Below are 18,266 nucleotides of genomic sequence, written 5' to 3'. Positions count from 1 at the left end.
TTGGAAATGGGATAATATGTTTACAACGTAGGGGTACTCCGCTGGAAAACATTTTTTTTTTTAATCAACTGATGACAGAAAGTTAAACAGATTTGTAAATTACTTCTATTGTAAAAATCTTAATGCTTCCAGTACTTATCAGCTGCAATTTGCTCCAGAGGAAGTTGTTTTAATTTTGAATTTCCTTCTGTCTGACCACAGTGCTCTCTGCTGACACCTCTGTCCATGTCAGGAACTGTACATAGTAGGAGCAAATACTCATAGCAAACCTCTCCTGCTCTGGACAGTTCCTACGATGGACAGAGGTGTCAGCAGAGAGCACTGTGGTCAGACAGAAAGGAAATTCAATAAGAACAGAACTTTCTGTGGAGAATTTAACAGCTGAAAAGTACTGGAAGGATTAAGATTTTTTTATAGAAGTAAATCTGTTTAACTTTCTGGCACCAGTTGATTAAAAAAAAATGCTCTAAATGAAAAACATTTGAAGGGATCTAGCAATGGTTCTTTCATGAAGAGTCAGATTATTTCCCTGGTCTGAATATCATGTAAGCAAATAATAAGGGAATAAAGTAGAAGTCATAGAGAAATGTTTAACAGTATAAAATGTTCTTAGCCGTAGAACATACTACACTTGTGTTTTTTTTCTTTTTTCTTTGAAGAATAACTGTGGCTATTGTGAAATCACGAGGCCGGAGACGCGATCAGGTTTAGTCATTTACAATAATTTTAGATAAATCCCCCTGGATTTTCGAGAAGCCGTAACATAAAGAAAGCCTTGATTTCCTCGGGAGACATTGATGGAATTCTTCTCCTGAACAGGTTTGAGCTTCTCTAAACAGTTTCACCGGATTTCATAAAAAAAAAAAAAAACATTACGAAAAGAGCGGCCATGGTTTCTGGTGTATACATAATAAAACTATTAAGGGACAGGAAAGCTGAAAAAATCCTTATAATGAATGAGACATCTTCATGACATCATATTCACTAGGACGGTGAAGAGCCCTCTGTGTGCCCATGTTAAAACTGTGGAGACCACAAATTTTTTTTTTTTTTTTAGATTTTTTAGATTTTAAGGCTTCATAGACACTAAATTGTTGGAAAATATGTTCTAGAAGAATACTAATATGCACTAAAACGGACGTGTCAGGAGAGGCCACGAGTCACCTTTAAAGGGGTACTCCACTGCCCAAGCGTTCAGAACATTTTGTTCCGAACGCTGGGTGCTGGCTGCGGGGGTCGTGACATCATGGCCACGCCCCTCATGATGTCGCGCCATGCTCCCTCAATGCAAGTCTATGGGAGGGGGCGTGGCGGCAGCCACGCCCCCTCCCATGGACTTGCACTGAGGGAGCGTGGCGTGACATCACGATGGGAGCGGCCATGACATCATGATCCCATTGCAAAACGGTAACAAGGTATCACACAAAGCTATCAAATAACTTTATTTATGCTCCAAAGGCGGAAACATTACACAACGCCTGTAAACACAAAAACCCATCAGTGCTCAACAGGCCTCCATACAACGATCTTACATAAGAAATAAAATACTTTATATTATATTTGGTGGCCCAGTACGGGAGGTGTTACCCCGTACTCTTGCTGTCCTGCCAGGCAGCCTCCTTACCGTGTCCCCTGGGCCCCCTTGCATCTGTCCCCCCCCCCCCATGTAAATATGTTTCTAATGTGCAGTTCCATGTAATGTGTTCAGAAAGCATTGTCACTTTAAGACTGTTTACCATGTGACTTGTCATGTGATTGTTACCCAGGAGTTACCAGTGACCAGGTGATCCCAGGGGTGACCTATGGGCTCCCTGCTAGTCTCCCCCATATAAACCCTGGGTGGAGCTAGCTCTCTTTCCTTACAAGTCTTTTCTGAGGTCAAGTTGAGTCCTAGAGAGAGTCCAGAGTCAGCAGACAGCACAGTGGTCAGGCAAAAAGGAAATTCAAAAAGAAAAGAACTTAATGTGCATCATAACAGCAGCTGATAAGCACTGAAAGGACTAAGATTTTTAAATAGAAGTAATTTGCAAATCTGTTTAACTTTCTAGCACCAGTAGATTTAAAAAAAAATGTTTTCCACCGGAGTACCCCTTTAACGTCTCTGAGTCACTGTTCACCTCCGTGGGCCCTGGCTGAACTGTATAGACTATTCCACCTGTCTAACCTCAGTAAAGCTACAGATGTCCATAACTTGGCTTTGGAGCCATGATTGTCCCCCGTGCCTAGCCCAGGATCCAGCGGTATACCTTCGGGTGGTATTGAGGATAAACCACGCCCTGGCGTCACGAATACAAGGGGTCAATGCCATCTTCCCCCTGGGTAATTCCATCAGCCCTGCATCTCACACCCCATACCACATATATAAATGCAGATTTATGTCTAAAACCAAAAATGATTTATAATGGATAAAAGCCTAGTTTTACCGGCATCTCCTAAAAAACACATGTGTTCTTGCAAAACAGGAGTGAGCAAGTCTTTGGAATTATGCGGAGCTGTGAACACGTCCTTCATCAGATAAAGATGTTGCATCCTGTGTTATATAACACTGAGAACGGAATGATATTTACTGCAGAATATCCAGAAACTATTTGTACTCTGCATGCAAGGCCTAGTAGAAACTATGCGTAGCTTAAGGCGTCAAAAAGTGAGTGGATGGGATACAAGCGTCAGGCTTACATAAAGCGGTATAATCATTTAGAGACTTCAAAAAAGAAAGGTCAAGATCAAACACATAAGTAAATGAGAAGATACAGAGGGGCTCCTAAGTGTGGGACATTAGTAAGGGGCTTCCTCAAAGCCCTGTCCTACTTTCTCTAAAGTATACGTGTGTATGGCGCTGCACATCATCCTGACCAGAGGAGGATCACAGGATGGGGGGGTTACAGTAAGGATGGATGGCGCCACGGGGAGGGTCATAGGATGGATGGGGACATAGGGGGTCACAGTTTGGATGGGGGATATACTTAGGAGGAGGGGGAAACATTATGGATGGGGACATGCTGAGGAGGTAGGAAAACCTTTTGGATGGCAGACATGTGGAGGAGGAGGCACAGTATGAAAGGCAGACGTGTGGAGGAGGAGGCACAGTATGGATGGCAGACATGTGGAGGAGGAGGCACAGTATGGATGGCAGACATGTGGAGGAGGAGGCAAAGTATGGATGGCAGACATGTGGAGGAGGAGGCACAGTATGGATGGCAGACATGTGGAGGAGGAGGCACAGTATGGATGGCAGACATGTGGAGGAGGAGGCACAGTATGGATGGCAGACATGTGGAGGAGGAGGCACAGTATGAAAGGCAGACGTGTGGAGGAGGAGGCACAGTATGGATGGCAGACATATGAAGGAGGAGGCACAGTATGGACTGCAGACATGTGGAGGAGGAGGCAAAGTATGGATGGCAGACATGTGGAGGAGGAGGCACAGTATGGATGGCAGACATGTGGAGGAGGAGGCACAGTATGGATGGCAGACGTGTGGAGGAGGAGGCACAGTAAGCATGGCAGACATATGAAGGAGGAGGCACAGTATGGATGGGGACATAGGGGCTCACAGTTTGGATGGGGGGGGGGCTATGTTGAGCAGGAGAGGGGAAACATTATGGATGGGGACATGCTTAGGAGGGAGGAAAACATGGATGTGGAGGAGGAGGCACAGTATGGATGGGGGTGACATTCAGAGGAAGGGGGCACAGAATGGATGGGGGGATATTAGAAGGAGGAGTGGCACATTATAGATGGGGGCTATGCTATGGAGGACTGGGAAACATGGATGGGGGCATGCTAAGGAGGAGAAGTACACATTATGGATGGCAGACATGGCATGGATGGATGAGGACATGTCGGGGGCACAGTAAGGATTAATGGGGCCATGAGGGGAGGGTCATAGGATAGATGGGGACATAGGGGGTCACAGTTTGGATGGGGGGGATATGCTGAGGAGGAGGGGGAAACATTATGGATAGGGACATGCTGAGGAGGTAGGAAAACATTTTGGATGGCAGACATGTGGAGGAGGAGGCACAGTATGGATGGCAGACATGTGGAGGAGGAGGCACAGTATGGATGGGGACATAGGGGGTCACAGTTTGGATGGGGGGGATATGCTGAGCAGGAGAGGGGAAACATTATGGATGGGGACATGATTAGGAGGGGAAAAAAACATGGATGTGGAGGAGGAGGCACAGTATGGATGGGGGTGACATTCAGAGGAAGGGGGCACAGAATGGATGGGGGGATATTAGAAGGAGGAGTGGCACGTTATGGATGGGGGCTATGCTATGGAGGACTGGGAAACATGGAGAAGTACACATTATGGATGGCAGACATGGCATGGATGGATGAGGACATGTCGGGGGCACAGTAAGGATTAATGGGGCCATGAGGGGAGGGTCGAAGGATGGATGGGAACATAGGGGGTCACAGTTTGGATGGGGGGTATGCTGAGGAGGAGGGGGGAAACATTATGGGTGGGGACATGCTTAGGAGGGAGGAAAACATGGATGTGGAGGAGGAGGCACATTATGGATGGGGGTGACATTCAGAGGAAGGGGGCACAGTATGGATGGGGAGATATGCGGAGGAGGAGGGGGTACATTATGGATGGGGGCTATGCTAAGAAGGACGTGGAAAAATGGATGGGGACATGCTAAGGTGGGGAAGGACATATTATGGATGGCAGACATGGCATGGATGGATGAGAACTTGTGGAGGGCACAGTATAGATGGATGGGGACATTCTGGGGAGGTTGAGGACTTGCTATAAATGGGTTCATGCTGAGGAGAGGGTAGGGACATGGCATAGATAGGCACATGATGGAGTGGCCCCAAGCTGACCACTTGCACCAGGGCCCACCGGATTTTAGCTTCACTCCTGCTTGTAATCAGTTCATAAGACCCTATAGGAAAATAAGATGGGCCCCAGCACCTAATGACAAGAAACTAAAGTACCCCTACATCTGGTATATGCAGTAATGATAAGTATGGATAATAACACAATATACACTATATGGACAAAATGACTGGGCCCCTATCTACATTACGCCTACAGAAGCTTTTAGGACATCCCATTATGAATCCATAGAAATTAATATAGAGCTGGTTCATCCTATGCGGATATAATAGCTTCATCTTTTCTTTAAAGACTTTCTACAAGATTTTGGAGGTGTCTGCAGGAATTTTTGCCCATTCATCCAGAGAAGCCTTTGTGAGGTCAGGCACTGATGCTGATGATAGGACCCACATGGCGAAGAGGTGGGGTAGAGGTGTTGGCCACATCATGACCCCACCGCCATCTTATGTCCCTCTATAGATGTAGGAAAACTACAACTCTCAGCATGTCCAGACTGGGCTTGCTGGGAGTTGTAGTTTTGCAACATCTAGAGGCATCTTGGTTGTGAAAAAACACTGCATTGAAAGGCTTCCAAGACAGTGTTCCACAACCAGGGTGCCTCCAGGTGTTGCAAAACTACAACTCCCAGCATGCCTAGACAGCCAAAGGCTGTTTGAGCATGCTGACAGTTATAGTTTTGCAACAGCTGAAGGCACCCTGGTTGGGAAACACTCACCTATTGTCATACTGGGCTACCTAACTGCCTAGCTACATATCTGACTACCTACATACTTACCTTGAACAAAACTGGCTACCTAACCTGGCTAGTTACCTTTCAACATTCCTGACTACTTGGCTACCTACATGCCCATTTTTACTGAGCGGGACACCAAGGGGGCATTGTTTAAAGTGTGGAGGCCTATAGATGGGGAGATTGTGTAGAGGAGGGCACTGGCACTGGAAAAATGCAGAGTCTAACATGTTTGTCCTGCAGATGCTAAAGAGATGAAGTTTTGTCTGGAAGAAGCCATCATGTTGGTCTGATCCGAATGGAGAAGAAAAGAAAAGAGGACGCCGCTGATCAGAAAAGACGCCATCTGTGAGTCCCTAGATGTAATTTTATGTCTACGTTCACACGTGCATATTTTCTGCTGCAGATTTGCTTTAGTAGATTTTGCTGACCACTACCTCTATATGGTCCTGTATATAATCATTTATATGGTATACAGAGCCCGTGTACAGCTGGTATATACCTCTATACGGTCCTGTATATAATCACTTATATGGTATACAGATCCTGTGCACAGCTGGTATCTACCTCTGTAGGGTGAATGTATTTGGGAATATGGTCTTTTGTATAGTTTATTTTATTCAGTTACAAATACCGTATATAGCTCGAGTATAAGCAGAGTTTTTCAGCACGATTTTTCGTGCTGAAAACAGCACCCCCCCCCCCCCCCCCCGGCTTATACTTGGGTAAACTCTCCGCCCTCAGTGGTCTTCAACCTGCAAACAAAACTACAACTCCCAGCATGCCCGGACAGGCATCGGCTGTCCGGGCATGCTGGGAGTTGTAGTTTTGAAACATCTGGAGGTCCGCAGGTTGAAGACTACTGCAGCCTTCGTCATCATCCAGACCCCCCCCCCCCACCCCCTTAAGTTTTGTACTTACCACCGCTCGGTGGGAAGGAAGGGTGAGCTGGTCCGGGCCGTTCATGCTGCAGGGACCGTCCAGTGGGGAGGGATAGTCGTTGCGGGTTGTCCATCTTCACCGGGAGGGCCTCTTCTCTGCCCTTTGGGCCCGAAATAGTGACATTGCCTTGACGACGACGCACAGGGACGTTGCGCATGAACGTTCCTGTGCGTCGTCGTCAAGGCAACGTCACTATTCCGGGGCCGGGCCCGAAGAGCGGAGAAGAGGCCCCCCCGGTGAAGATGGACAGCCCGGAATGACTATCCCTCCCCACCAGACGGTCCCTGCAGCACAGATGGCCCGGACCAGCTCACCCTTCCTTCCCGTCGAGCGGAGGTGAGTACAAAACTTAAGGGGGTGGGGGGGTGGGGGGTCTGGATGATGACGAAGGCCTCAGTGGTCCTTAACCTGCGGACCTCCAGATGTTTCAAAACTACAACTCCCAGCATGCCCGGACAGCCGATGGCATGCTGGAAGTTGTAGTTTTGAAACATCTGGAGGTCGGCAGGTTGAAGACCACTGTTGACAGGCGGTGATGATGAAGGGGGGGTGGGTGCCATGATGACAGGTGGTGATGATGAAGGGGGGGTGGGATGATGACAGGGGGATGATTACAGGCGGTGATGATGAAGGGGGGGTGTGGTATGATGACAGGGGGATGATGACAGGCGGTGATGATGAAGGGGGGTGTGGGATGATGACAGGGGGAGGATGACAGGCGGTGATGAAGGGGGGGATGATGACAGGGTAATGATGAAGGGGGGGATGATGACAGGCGGTGATGATGAAGGGGGGGTGTGGGATGATGACAGGGGGAGGATGACAGGCGGTGATGAAGGGGGGGGATGATGACAGGGTAATGATGAAGGGGGGGATGATGACAGGCGGTGATGATGAAGGGGGGATGATGACAGGGTGATGATGATGAGGGTGTTAATGATGGGGGTCTGGATGATGACAGGGGGGGATGATGAAGGGGGATGATGACAGGGTGATGATGATGGGGGTGTTAATGACGGGGGTCTGGATGATGACAGGGGATGATGACATGGGGGGATGATGTATTTCCCACCCTAGGCTTATAGTCGAGTCAATAACTTTTCCTGGGTTTTTGGGGTGAAATTAGGGGCCTCGGCTTATATTCGGGCCGGCTTATACTCGAGTATATATGGTATAGTGTTTATTGTCAGTGGTAATGGTGGTGGTGGTCATTGTATGGCAGTATTATTTGTTCCTACTGGTAACACACAAAACTAGCAGTGTGCACATGTTTCATTTGTTTGGAGGTGCTGATAATTTTTGTACTGGTATTATTGGTAATATTGGTCTTAGTTTTGATTAGATATGGTCACTAACAGTATGGCGGTAATACGTATGGTGATAATTCTCCTTGTATACTGGTATATCTTGCGCGATTGGGTGTGAATGACGGCATGGCTTGAGCTATGGGCTCTAGCCCCCGGTCTTTTGCAGCCCTAGCAACGCCCTGCTAGCACTAATAGACCTAGGCCTAACCCTTAAAAAACAAACCCCATAGCATTATCCCTCCACCAAGTACAAGACAGTCAGGCAGGTAACATTCTCCTGGCATTCACCAAACCCTGTCTCGTCCATAAGACGCCAGATGGACCAGTCAAATGGACTGTTTTTACGCACATGATCTAATAAGAGTAGCATAACTGGTGTATCACCGTTAGCTACACTCTTTCCGTGCTACATGGTGCTACACATTTAATAGAACTCCCAATAACCTCTATGACTAGAGGCTTGGCTATAGGGGGTGCAGAGGTAGAAGTCGCACTGGGGCCCTGGTACCTAAGAGGGCCCCAAAGCACATCTGCCCCATAAGAGACCAGTATTATAAATAATACATGGGGCCATGTTGCAGATTTGGCAGCAGGGCCCAGAAGCTACAAGTTACGCCTCTGTCTATAACTATTGGCTGATTTTGGCTTCTCGATCACATATGCCCCCCACAAGGCCATTGTTAAGTTAGGTGCTGTGGATATGCCATAAATGTCAGGATTGGAATACCCCTTAAGGTTATCACTTTAAATACTTACAGTCAGTTAAATACTTACAGAAAATGAAGTATTTCTCACAGAAAAGAATTGCAGTAACACATGTTTTGCTATACACATGTTTATTCCCTTTGTGTGTATTGGAACTAAACCAAAAAATGTAGGAAAAAAGCAAATTGGACATAATGTCACCAAACTCCAAAAATGGGCTGGACAAAATGATTGTCACCCTTTCAAAATTGTGGAGAAATAAGATTTTTTCAAGCACTTGATGCTCCTTTAAACTCACCTGGGGCAAGTAACAGGTGTGGGCAATACAAAAAAAAAAAATCACACATGAAAGCATATAAAAAGGAGAGAAGTTCACTTATTCTTTGCATTGTGTGTCTGTGTGTGCCACACTAAGCATGGACAACAGAAAGAGGAGAAGAGAACTGTCTGAGGACTTGGAGAACCAAAATTGTGTAAAAATATCAACAATCTCAAGGTTACAAGTCTCCAGAGACCTACAGTGGGGATCAAAAGTTTGGGCACCCCAGGTAAAAATTTGTATTAAAGAGCATAAAGAAGTCAAGGAAAGATGGAAAAATCGCCAAAAGGCATCAAATTACAGATTAGACATTCTTATAATATGTCAACAAAAGTTAGATTTTATTTCCATCATTTACACTTTTGATCCCCACTGTCCACAGTGCGCAACATTATCAAGAAGTTCGCAACCCATGGCACTGTAGCTAATCTCCCTGGGCATGGACGGAAGAGAAAAATTGATGAAAGGTGTCAACGCAGGATAGTCCGGATGGTGGATAAGCAGCCCCAAACAAGTTCCAAAGATATTCAAGCTGTCCTGCAGGCTCAGGGAGCGCAAACTATCCATCGACATTTAAATGAAATGAAACGCTATGGCAGGAGACCCAGGAGGACCCCACTGTTGACACAGAGACATAAAAAAGCCAAAATGAACTTGAGTAAGTCAAAATGCTTCTGAGAAAACATCTTGTGGACAGATGAGACCAGGATAGAGCTTTTTGGTAAAGCACATCATTCTACTGCTTACCAAAAGTGAAATGAGGCCTACAAAGAAAAGAACACAGTACCTACAGTGAAATATGGTGGAGATTCAATGATGTTTTGGGGTAGATTTTCTGCCTCTGGCACTGGGTACCTTGAATGTGTACAAGGCATCATGAAATCTGAGGATTACCAAAGGATTTTGGGTCGCACTGTACAGCTCAGTGTCAGAAAGCTGGGTTTGCGTCCGAAATCTTGGGTCTCCCAGCAGGACAATGACCCCAAACATACGTCAAAAACCCCACAGAAATGGATGGCAACAAAGCGCTGGAGAGTTCTGAAGTGGCCAGCAATGAGTCCAGATCTAAATCCCATTGAACACCTGTGGAGAGATCTTAAAATTGCTGCTGGGAAAAGGCGCCTTCCAATAAGAGAGACCTGGAGCAGTTTGTAAAGGACGAGTGGTCCAACATTCCGGCTGAGAGGTGTAAGAAGCTTATTGATGGTCATAGGAAGCGACTGATTTCAGTTATTTTTTTCAAATGGTGTGCAACCAAATATTAAGTTAAGGGTGACAATAATTTTGTCCAGACCATTGTCACGAATCGGCTGGCAGGAGGTGGATCCTCTGTGCCAGAGAGGGATTGGCGTGGACCGTGCTAGTGGACCGGTTCTAAGTTACTACTGGTATTCACCAGAGCCCGCCGCAAAGCGGGATGGTCTTGCAGCGGCGGTAGTAACCAGGTCGTATCCACTAGCAACGGCTCAACCTCTCTGACTGCTGAAGATAGGCGCGGTACAAGGGAGTAGACAAGAGCAAGGTCGGACGTAGCAGAAGGTCGGGGCAGGCAGCAAGGATCGTAGTCAGGGGCAACGGCAGGAGGTCTGGAACACAGGCTAGGAACACACTAGGAAACGCTTTCACTGGCACAATGGCAACAAGATCCGGCGAGGGAGTGCAGGGGAAGTGAGGTATACATAGGGAGTGCACAGGTGAACACACTAATTAGACCAACTGCGCCAATCAGTGGCGCAGTGGCCCTTTAAATCGCAGAGACCCGGCGCGCGCGCGCCCTAGGGAGCGGGGCCGCGCGCGCCGGGACAGGACCGACGGAGAGCGAGTCAGGTACGGGAGCCGGGGTGCGCATCGCGAGCGGGCGCCACCCGCATCGCGAATCGCATCCCAGCTGGGGGCAGTATCGCAGCGCACCCGGTCAGTAGATCTGACCGGGGCGCTGCAGTAGCGAGGATGTTGCGAGCGCTCCGGGGAGGAGCGGGGACCCGGAGCGCTCGGTGTAACAGTACCCCCCCCCTTGGGTCTCCCCCTCTTCTTGGAGCCTGAGAACCTGAGGACCAGACTTTTGTCTAGGATGTTGTCCTCAGGTTCCCAGGATCTCTCTTCAGGACCACAGCCCTCCCAATCAACCAAAAAAAATTTTTTCCCTCTGACCGTCTTGGAGGCCAGTATCTCCTTCACGGAGAAGATGTCAGAAGAACCGGAAACAGGAGTGGGAGAAACAAGTTTGGGAGAGAAACGGTTGATGATGAGTGGTTTAAGGAGAGAGACATGAAAGGCATTGGGAATACGAAGAGAAGGAGGAAGAAGAAGTTTGTAAGAGACAGGATTAATTTGGCACAAGATTTTGAAAGGACCCAGATAGCGTGGTCCCAGTTTGTAACTGGGGACACGGAAGCGGACATATTTAGCGGAGAGCCATACCTTGTCTCCGGGAGCAAAAATGGGGGAAGCTCTTCTTTTCTTATCGGCAAACTTTTTCATGCGAGAAGAAGCCTGTAAAAGAGAATTTTGGGTCTCCTTCCATATGGTGGAAAGATCACGAGTCACTTCATCCACAGCGGGCAAACCAGAGGGCAAGGGAGTAGGGAGGGGGGAAGAGGGTGACGGCCGTACACCACGAAAAATGGGGATTTAGCAGAAGATTCAGAGACTCTGAAGTTGTACGAGAATTCGGCCCATGGTAGAAGATCTGCCCAGTCATCCTGGCGGGAGGAAACAAAATGCCGTAAATAGTCACCCAGGACCTGGTTAATTCTTTCTACTTGCCCATTGGATTGAGGATGATAAGCAGAAGAGAAGTTTAATTTAATCTTGAGTTGTTTACAGAGAGCCCTCCAGAATTTTGACACGAATTGGACGCCTCTATCCGAGACGATCTGCGTGGGCAAACCGTGAAGACGAAAAATGTGTACAAAAAATTGTTTTGCCAACTGAGGCGCTGAAGGAAGACCAGGAAGAGGAATAAAATGTGCCATCTTGGAAAATCGATCAACGACCACCCAAACAACAGTGTTGCCACGGGATGGGGGTAAGTCTGTAATAAAGTCCATACCAATCAGAGACCAAGGCTGTTCGGGGACAGGCAGAGGATGAAGGAGACCAGCAGGCTTCTGGCGAGGAGTCTTATCCCGGGCACAGACAGTACAAGCCCGCACAAAATCAACAACATCCGTCTCCAGAGTCGGCCACCAATAAAAACGAGAGATGAGTTGCAAGGACTTTTTGATGCCCGCATGGCCTGCGAGGTGGGAGGAGTGACCCCATTTGAGAATCCCGAGACGTTGGCGTGGAGAAACGAAGGTCTTCCCTGGAGGAGTTTGCCTGATGGAGGCTGGAGAAGAGGAGATCAGACAGTCAGGAGGAATGATGTGTTGCGGAGAGACCTCTACTTCCGAGGCATCCGAGGAACGAGAGAGAGCATCGGCCCTAATGTTCTTGTCGGCAGGGCGAAAATGAATTTCAAAGTTAAAACGGGCAAAGAACAATGACCACCTGGCCTGGCGAGGATTCAGCCGTTGGGCAGACTGGAGATAGGAGAGATTCTTGTGATCGGTGTAAATGATAACTGGAAATTTTGATCCCTCCAGCAGATGCCTCCATTTCTCAAGTGCCAATTTAATGGCCAGTAGTTCTCGATCCCCGATGGAGTAGTTCCTCTCCGCCGGAGAGAAGGTCCTAGAAAAAAAACCACAAGTAACAGCATGCCCGGAAGAATTTTTTTGTAGAAGGACCGCTCCAGCTCCCACTGAGGAGGCATCAACCTCCAATAGGAAGGGTTTAGATGGGTCAGGTCTGGAGAGCACGGGAGCAGAAGAAAAGGCAGACTTGAGCCGTTTAAATGCGTCTTCCGCTTGGGGAGACCAGGACGTAGGATTGGCATTCTTCTTGGTTAAAGCCACGATAGGAGCCACAATAGTGGAAAAATGTGGAATAAATTGTCTGTAATAATTGGCGAACCCCAAAAAACGTTGGATAGCATGGAGTCCGGAGGGGCGTGGCCAATCTAAGACGGCAGAGAGTTTATCTGGGTCCATTTGTAGTCCCTGGCCAGAGACCAAGTATCCTAGGAAAGGAAGAGATTGACATTGAAACAGACATTTCTCCATTTTGGCATAAAGTTGATTGTCTCGAAGTCTCTGAAGAACCATGCGGACATGCTGGCGATGTTCTTCTAAGTTGGCAGAAAAAATTAGAATATCGTCCAGATACACAACAACACAGGAATATAAGAGATCACGAAAAATTTCATTAACAAAGTCTTGGAAGACGGCAGGGGCGTTGCACAGGCCAAAGGGCATGACTAGATACTCAAAGTGTCCATCTCTGGTGTTAAATGCAGTTTTCCATTCGTCCCCCTCCCTGATGCGGATGAGATTATAAGCACCTCTTAAGTCCAGTTTGGTAAAGATGTGGGCACCTTGAAGGCGATCAAAGAGTTCTGAGATAAGAGGTAGGGGGTAGCAGTTCTTTACCGTGATTTTATTAAGTCCGCGGTAATCAATGCAAGGACGTAGGGAGCCATCTTTTTTGGACACAAAGAAAAATCCAGCTCCGGCAGGAGAGGAGGATTTGCGGATAAACCCCTTTTTGAAATTTTCCTGGATGTATTCAGACATAACAAGAGTCTCTGGGGCGGACAGAGGATAAATTCTGCCCCGGGGTGGAGTAGTGCCCGGGAGGAGGTCAATAGGACAGTCATAAGGCCTGTGAGGAGGTAAAGTCTCAGCTTGTTTTTTGCAAAATACGTCAGCATAGTCCATATAAGCCTTAGGGAGACCGGTTACAGGGGGACCCACAGGGTCACGGCAGGGAGTACTGGGAACCGGTTTAAGACAGTCCTTGAAACAAGAAGTACCCCAGCTCTTGATCTCTCCTGTGGACCAATCAAGGGTTGGGGAATGGCGTTGAAGCCACGGTAGTCCAAGGAGAATTTCGGAAGTGCAATTGGAGAGGACCAAAAACTCAATTTTTTCGTGATGAGGTCCGATGCACATTAGGAGGGGCTCCGTGCGGTAACGCACGGTACAGTCCAATCTTTCATTGTTAACACAATTGATGTAGAGGGGTCTGGCGAGACTGGTCACCGGGATGTTGAACCTGTTGATGAGAGAGGCCAAAATAAAATTTCCTGCAGATCCGGAATCCAAGAAGGCCATAGTAGAGAAGGAGAAGGTAGAGGCAGATATCCGCACAGGCACAGTAAGGCGTGGAGAAGCAGAGTTGACATCAAGAACTGTCCCACCTTTGTGCGGAGTCAGCGTACGTCTTTCCAGGCGGGGAGGACGGATAGGACAATCCTTCAGGAAGTGTTCGGTACCGGCACAGTACAGGCAAAGATTCTCCATGCGGCGTCGTGTCCTCTCTTGAGGTGTCAAGCGAGACCGGTCAACTTGCATAGCCTCCACGGCGGGAGGCACAGGAACGGATTGCAGAGGACCAGAGGAGAGAGGAGCCGGGGAGAAAAAACGCCTCGTGCGAACAAAGTCCATATTATGGCGGAGCGCCTGACGCCTTTCGGAAAAACGCATGTCAATGCGAGTGGCTAGATGAATCAGTTCATGCAGGTTAGCAGGAATTTCTCGTGCGGCCAGAACATCTTTAATGTTGCTGGATAGGCCTTTTTTAAAGGTCGCGCAGAGGGCCTCATTATTCCAGGATAATTCGGAAGCAAGAGTACGGAATTGGATGGCGTACTCGCCAACGGAAGAATTACCCTGGACCAGGTTCAGCAGGGCAGTCTCAGCAGAAGAGGCTCGGGCAGGTTCCTCAAAGACACTTCGAATTTCCGAGAAGAAGGAGTGTACAGAGGCAGTGACGGGGTCATTGCGGTCCCAGAGCGGTGTGGCCCATGACAGAGCTTTCCCAGACAGAAGGCTGACTACGAAAGCCACCTTAGACCTTTCAGTAGGAAACTGGTCCGACATCATCTCCAAGTGCAGGGAACATTGCGAAAGAAAGCCACGGCAAAACTTAGAGTCCCCATCAAATTTATCCGGCAAGGATAGTCGTAGGCCGGAAGCGGCCACTCGCTGCGGAGGAGGTGCAGGAGCTGGCGGAGGAGATGATTGCTGGAGCTGTGGTAGTAGCTGCTGTAGCATCACGGTCAGTTGAGACAGCTGGTGGCCTTGTTGCGCTATCTGTTGCGACTGCTGGGCGACCACCGTGGTGAGGTCGGCGACAACTGGCAGTGGAACTTCAGCGGGATCCATGGCCGGATCTACTGTCACGAATCGGCTGGCAGGAGGTGGATCCTCTGTGCCAGAGAGGGATTGGCGTGGACCGTGCTAGTGGACCGGTTCTAAGTTACTACTGGTATTCACCAGAGCCCGCCGCAAAGCGGGATGGTCTTGCAGCGGCGGTAGTAACCAGGTCGTATCCACTAGCAACGGCTCAACCTCTCTGACTGCTGAAGATAGGCGCGGTACAAGGGAGTAGACAAGAGCAAGGTCGGACGTAGCAGAAGGTCGGGGCAGGCAGCAAGGATCGTAGTCAGGGGCAACGGCAGGAGGTCTGGAACACAGGCTAGGAACACACTAGGAAACGCTTTCACTGGCACAATGGCAACAAGATCCGGCGAGGGAGTGCAGGGGAAGTGAGGTATACATAGGGAGTGCACAGGTGAACACACTAATTAGACCAACTGCGCCAATCAGTGGCGCAGTGGCCCTTTAAATCGCAGAGACCCGGCGCGCGCGTGCCCTAGGGAGCGGGGCCGCGCGCGCCGGGACAGGACCGACGGAGAGCGAGTCAGGTACGGGAGCCGGGGTGCGCATCGCGAGCGGGCGCCACCCGCATCGCGAATCGCATCCCGGCTGGGGGCGGTATCGCAGCGCACCCGGTCAGTAGATCTGACCGGGGCGCTGCAGTAGCGAGGATGTTGCGAGCGCTCCAGGGAGGAGCGGGGACCCGGAGCGCTCGGCGTAACAACCATTTTTGGAGTTTGGTGACATTATGTCCAATTTGCTTTTTTTCCTCCCTATTTTGGTTTAGTTCCAATACACACAAAGGGAATAAACATGTGTATAGCAAAACATGTGTTACTGCAATTATTTTCTGTGATTAAGGGGTGCCAACATTTACAGCCATGACTGTAGTATAAGATTTCCTATATAGGAATATTCTATGTGTGATTAAAAAATCCCATCAACTAGTTCATAAAACAAGGGAACAACAAAGTAAGGTAAAGAACATTTGTATATCAAGCCACATACCACAGTGGAGCAATGAACCAGCTATTCTATCGTACATATAATTCACTGTACAAAATATGCCGAATGTGCAAGATTTTCTGGCAATGGATGGAGGAAGATATGTTTGCAGTACAAGCAAAAACTGGAAACGTGTCAAAAATCTTCAAGATTTTCCAAAAACAATTGCTTGATGGTAAAAAGCCAGGTTACAAAGCCAATAGATTCATAGATGCTTGTAAAACTACTTTCTAAATGCTCCCATATGCTCCTGTCCTTACTAGAACTTGTGTCTCTAGACAAGAATGCTGAGTCCTCTGTTGGTCTCACATGAAAGTTACGGGTGAGTTGGCATAACGTCAACTTCTTTCTCGGCATTGTGAGAGTCCTTAGGATTAGTGACTTATTAGATACAGTGTGTTGACTCATATGGTAGAACATTTTTGGAAATGTGCAGCGTGGAAGGATCGATAAGGCTAGGTTCACACCAGTGTAATATAAAAGCATTCGTGCCTCCGGGTTATAGTGATAAATCCTGGCCCATCCGTGGGTTTGATAACTCATACTGGCGGTTGTCATTTCAGGTCATCAGGCCTGCAGTCAGTCATGGACTTTTGGCCATATAAGGCACAAAAGTGCATATATATATATATGTGATGTCCCAGTACAGGATTTGGTCCTGTACTACACTTAGGCCCTGTCAGGTTGAGTCCCTGGGGGCTCTCCTGCAGTGTCTCCCCTGTTACTTTAATGTTATTTATTGTTCTATATGTATAGTCAGTATACTAATGTATACACAGTATACAGTGACCCCTCGACCTACGATGGCCCCGACATACGATAATTTCAACATGCGATGGCCTGTCAGAGGCCATCGCATGTTGAAGGCAGGATCAACATACGATGCTTTTGTATGTCAGGGCCATCGCATAAACGGCTATCTGGCAGCGCAGACTGCTTCAGCTGCCACCGGATAGCCGTTTATGGTGCCCCGTGTGGTCCGCTGATGATCACTTACCTGTCCTCGGGGCTCCGGCGCGTCCTCTTCAGGATCCCCTGCATGGTCGGCGCTCTCCATCATCGTCATCACGTTGCTGCGCACGCTGTCCCATCATCCAATAGGATCGGCGTGCGTAGCGACGTGATGGCGGCGATGGAGAGCGAGGATGCCGGGGAAGCAGAGGCCTTGCCGGAGCGTCGGGGACACCCCGGGGACGCGGCGACAGTGATGGAAGGCGACATCCAGGGCAGCGGTTTACTGGTCAGCCAGTCCTGAAATCAGCCTATCCAACCAACACTTATCTAATGTACATGCCCAACTTTATTCCTGCTAAATAGGTTAGCACTTGTTAACATTGCCTTTGTGCTCCAGTAAAGGGAGCTCCATTGGTCAGTCCGTAAGAAGTACGGGAGTTGAGCGGAGAAAAAAAAAATACTGCATGTCCTATTTTTTTCTAACTTAAAGGGGTACTCCGGTGGAAAACATTTTTTTTTTTAAATCAACTGATGCCAGAAAGTTAAACAGATTTGTAAATTACTCCTATTTAAAAATATTAATCCTTCCAGCACTTATCAGCTGCTGTATACTACATAGAAAGTTCTTTTCTTTTTGAATTTCTTTTGTGTCTGACCACAGTGCTCTCTGCTAACACCTCTATCCATTTAAGGAACTGTTCAGAGCAAATCCCCATAGCAGACCTATCCTGCTCTGGACAGTTCCTGACATGGACAGAGGTGTCAAAGGTGCCCTTTGACAACTTGTGCTCTGCTGCTTCCTCTCAGCTCCAGCGTGCGTGCCCCCACCTCCTAGGGCACGCGCGCGTCAGAGCGCTAAGATTTAAAGGACCAGTGGGCCCGTAATTATTTGTTGCAGCTGTCACACTGTTATACGTTTCTGCACCTCCCACTTACCCCTGCTGGATCTTTGTTGCTCTAGTGCCTGAGAAAAAGCGTTTCTGAGAATTGCCTTGCCATTTTCTGACCTCTTTGTTCCGTGACCTGACCTTGCTCCTTTGCCGCCTGCCTACTGACCTCCTGCTAAGTTCCTGACTACGCTCCTGTGCCGCCTCCCCTGACCTTCTGCTATCCTGACCACAAGTTGCCGTATCCTACCTGTGCCTCGAACCTCCTCAGCCGCCTGTGTGGTCAAGTTGTGCCATGGGTAGCGACCTGGGTGCCGCCTGCCGACACAAGTCCATCCCGCTTTGCGGCGGGCTCTGGTGAA

General features: G+C 48.5%; 1 protein-coding gene across 1 annotated transcript in view; it reads right to left on the bottom strand.

The window, feature by feature from the left end:
* FSIP1 (fibrous sheath interacting protein 1) overlaps positions 1–18,266 on the bottom strand; it is a 261,319-nt gene that overhangs the window by 58,394 nt on the left and 184,659 nt on the right. The gene's annotated exons all lie outside the window — the stretch shown is intronic.

This window comes from Hyla sarda, chromosome 11 (genome assembly GCF_029499605.1).
Source record: "Hyla sarda isolate aHylSar1 chromosome 11, aHylSar1.hap1, whole genome shotgun sequence".
Lineage (NCBI taxonomy): Eukaryota > Metazoa > Chordata > Amphibia > Anura > Hylidae > Hyla > Hyla sarda.
This window is presented reverse-complemented; position numbering and strand designations above follow the sequence as displayed.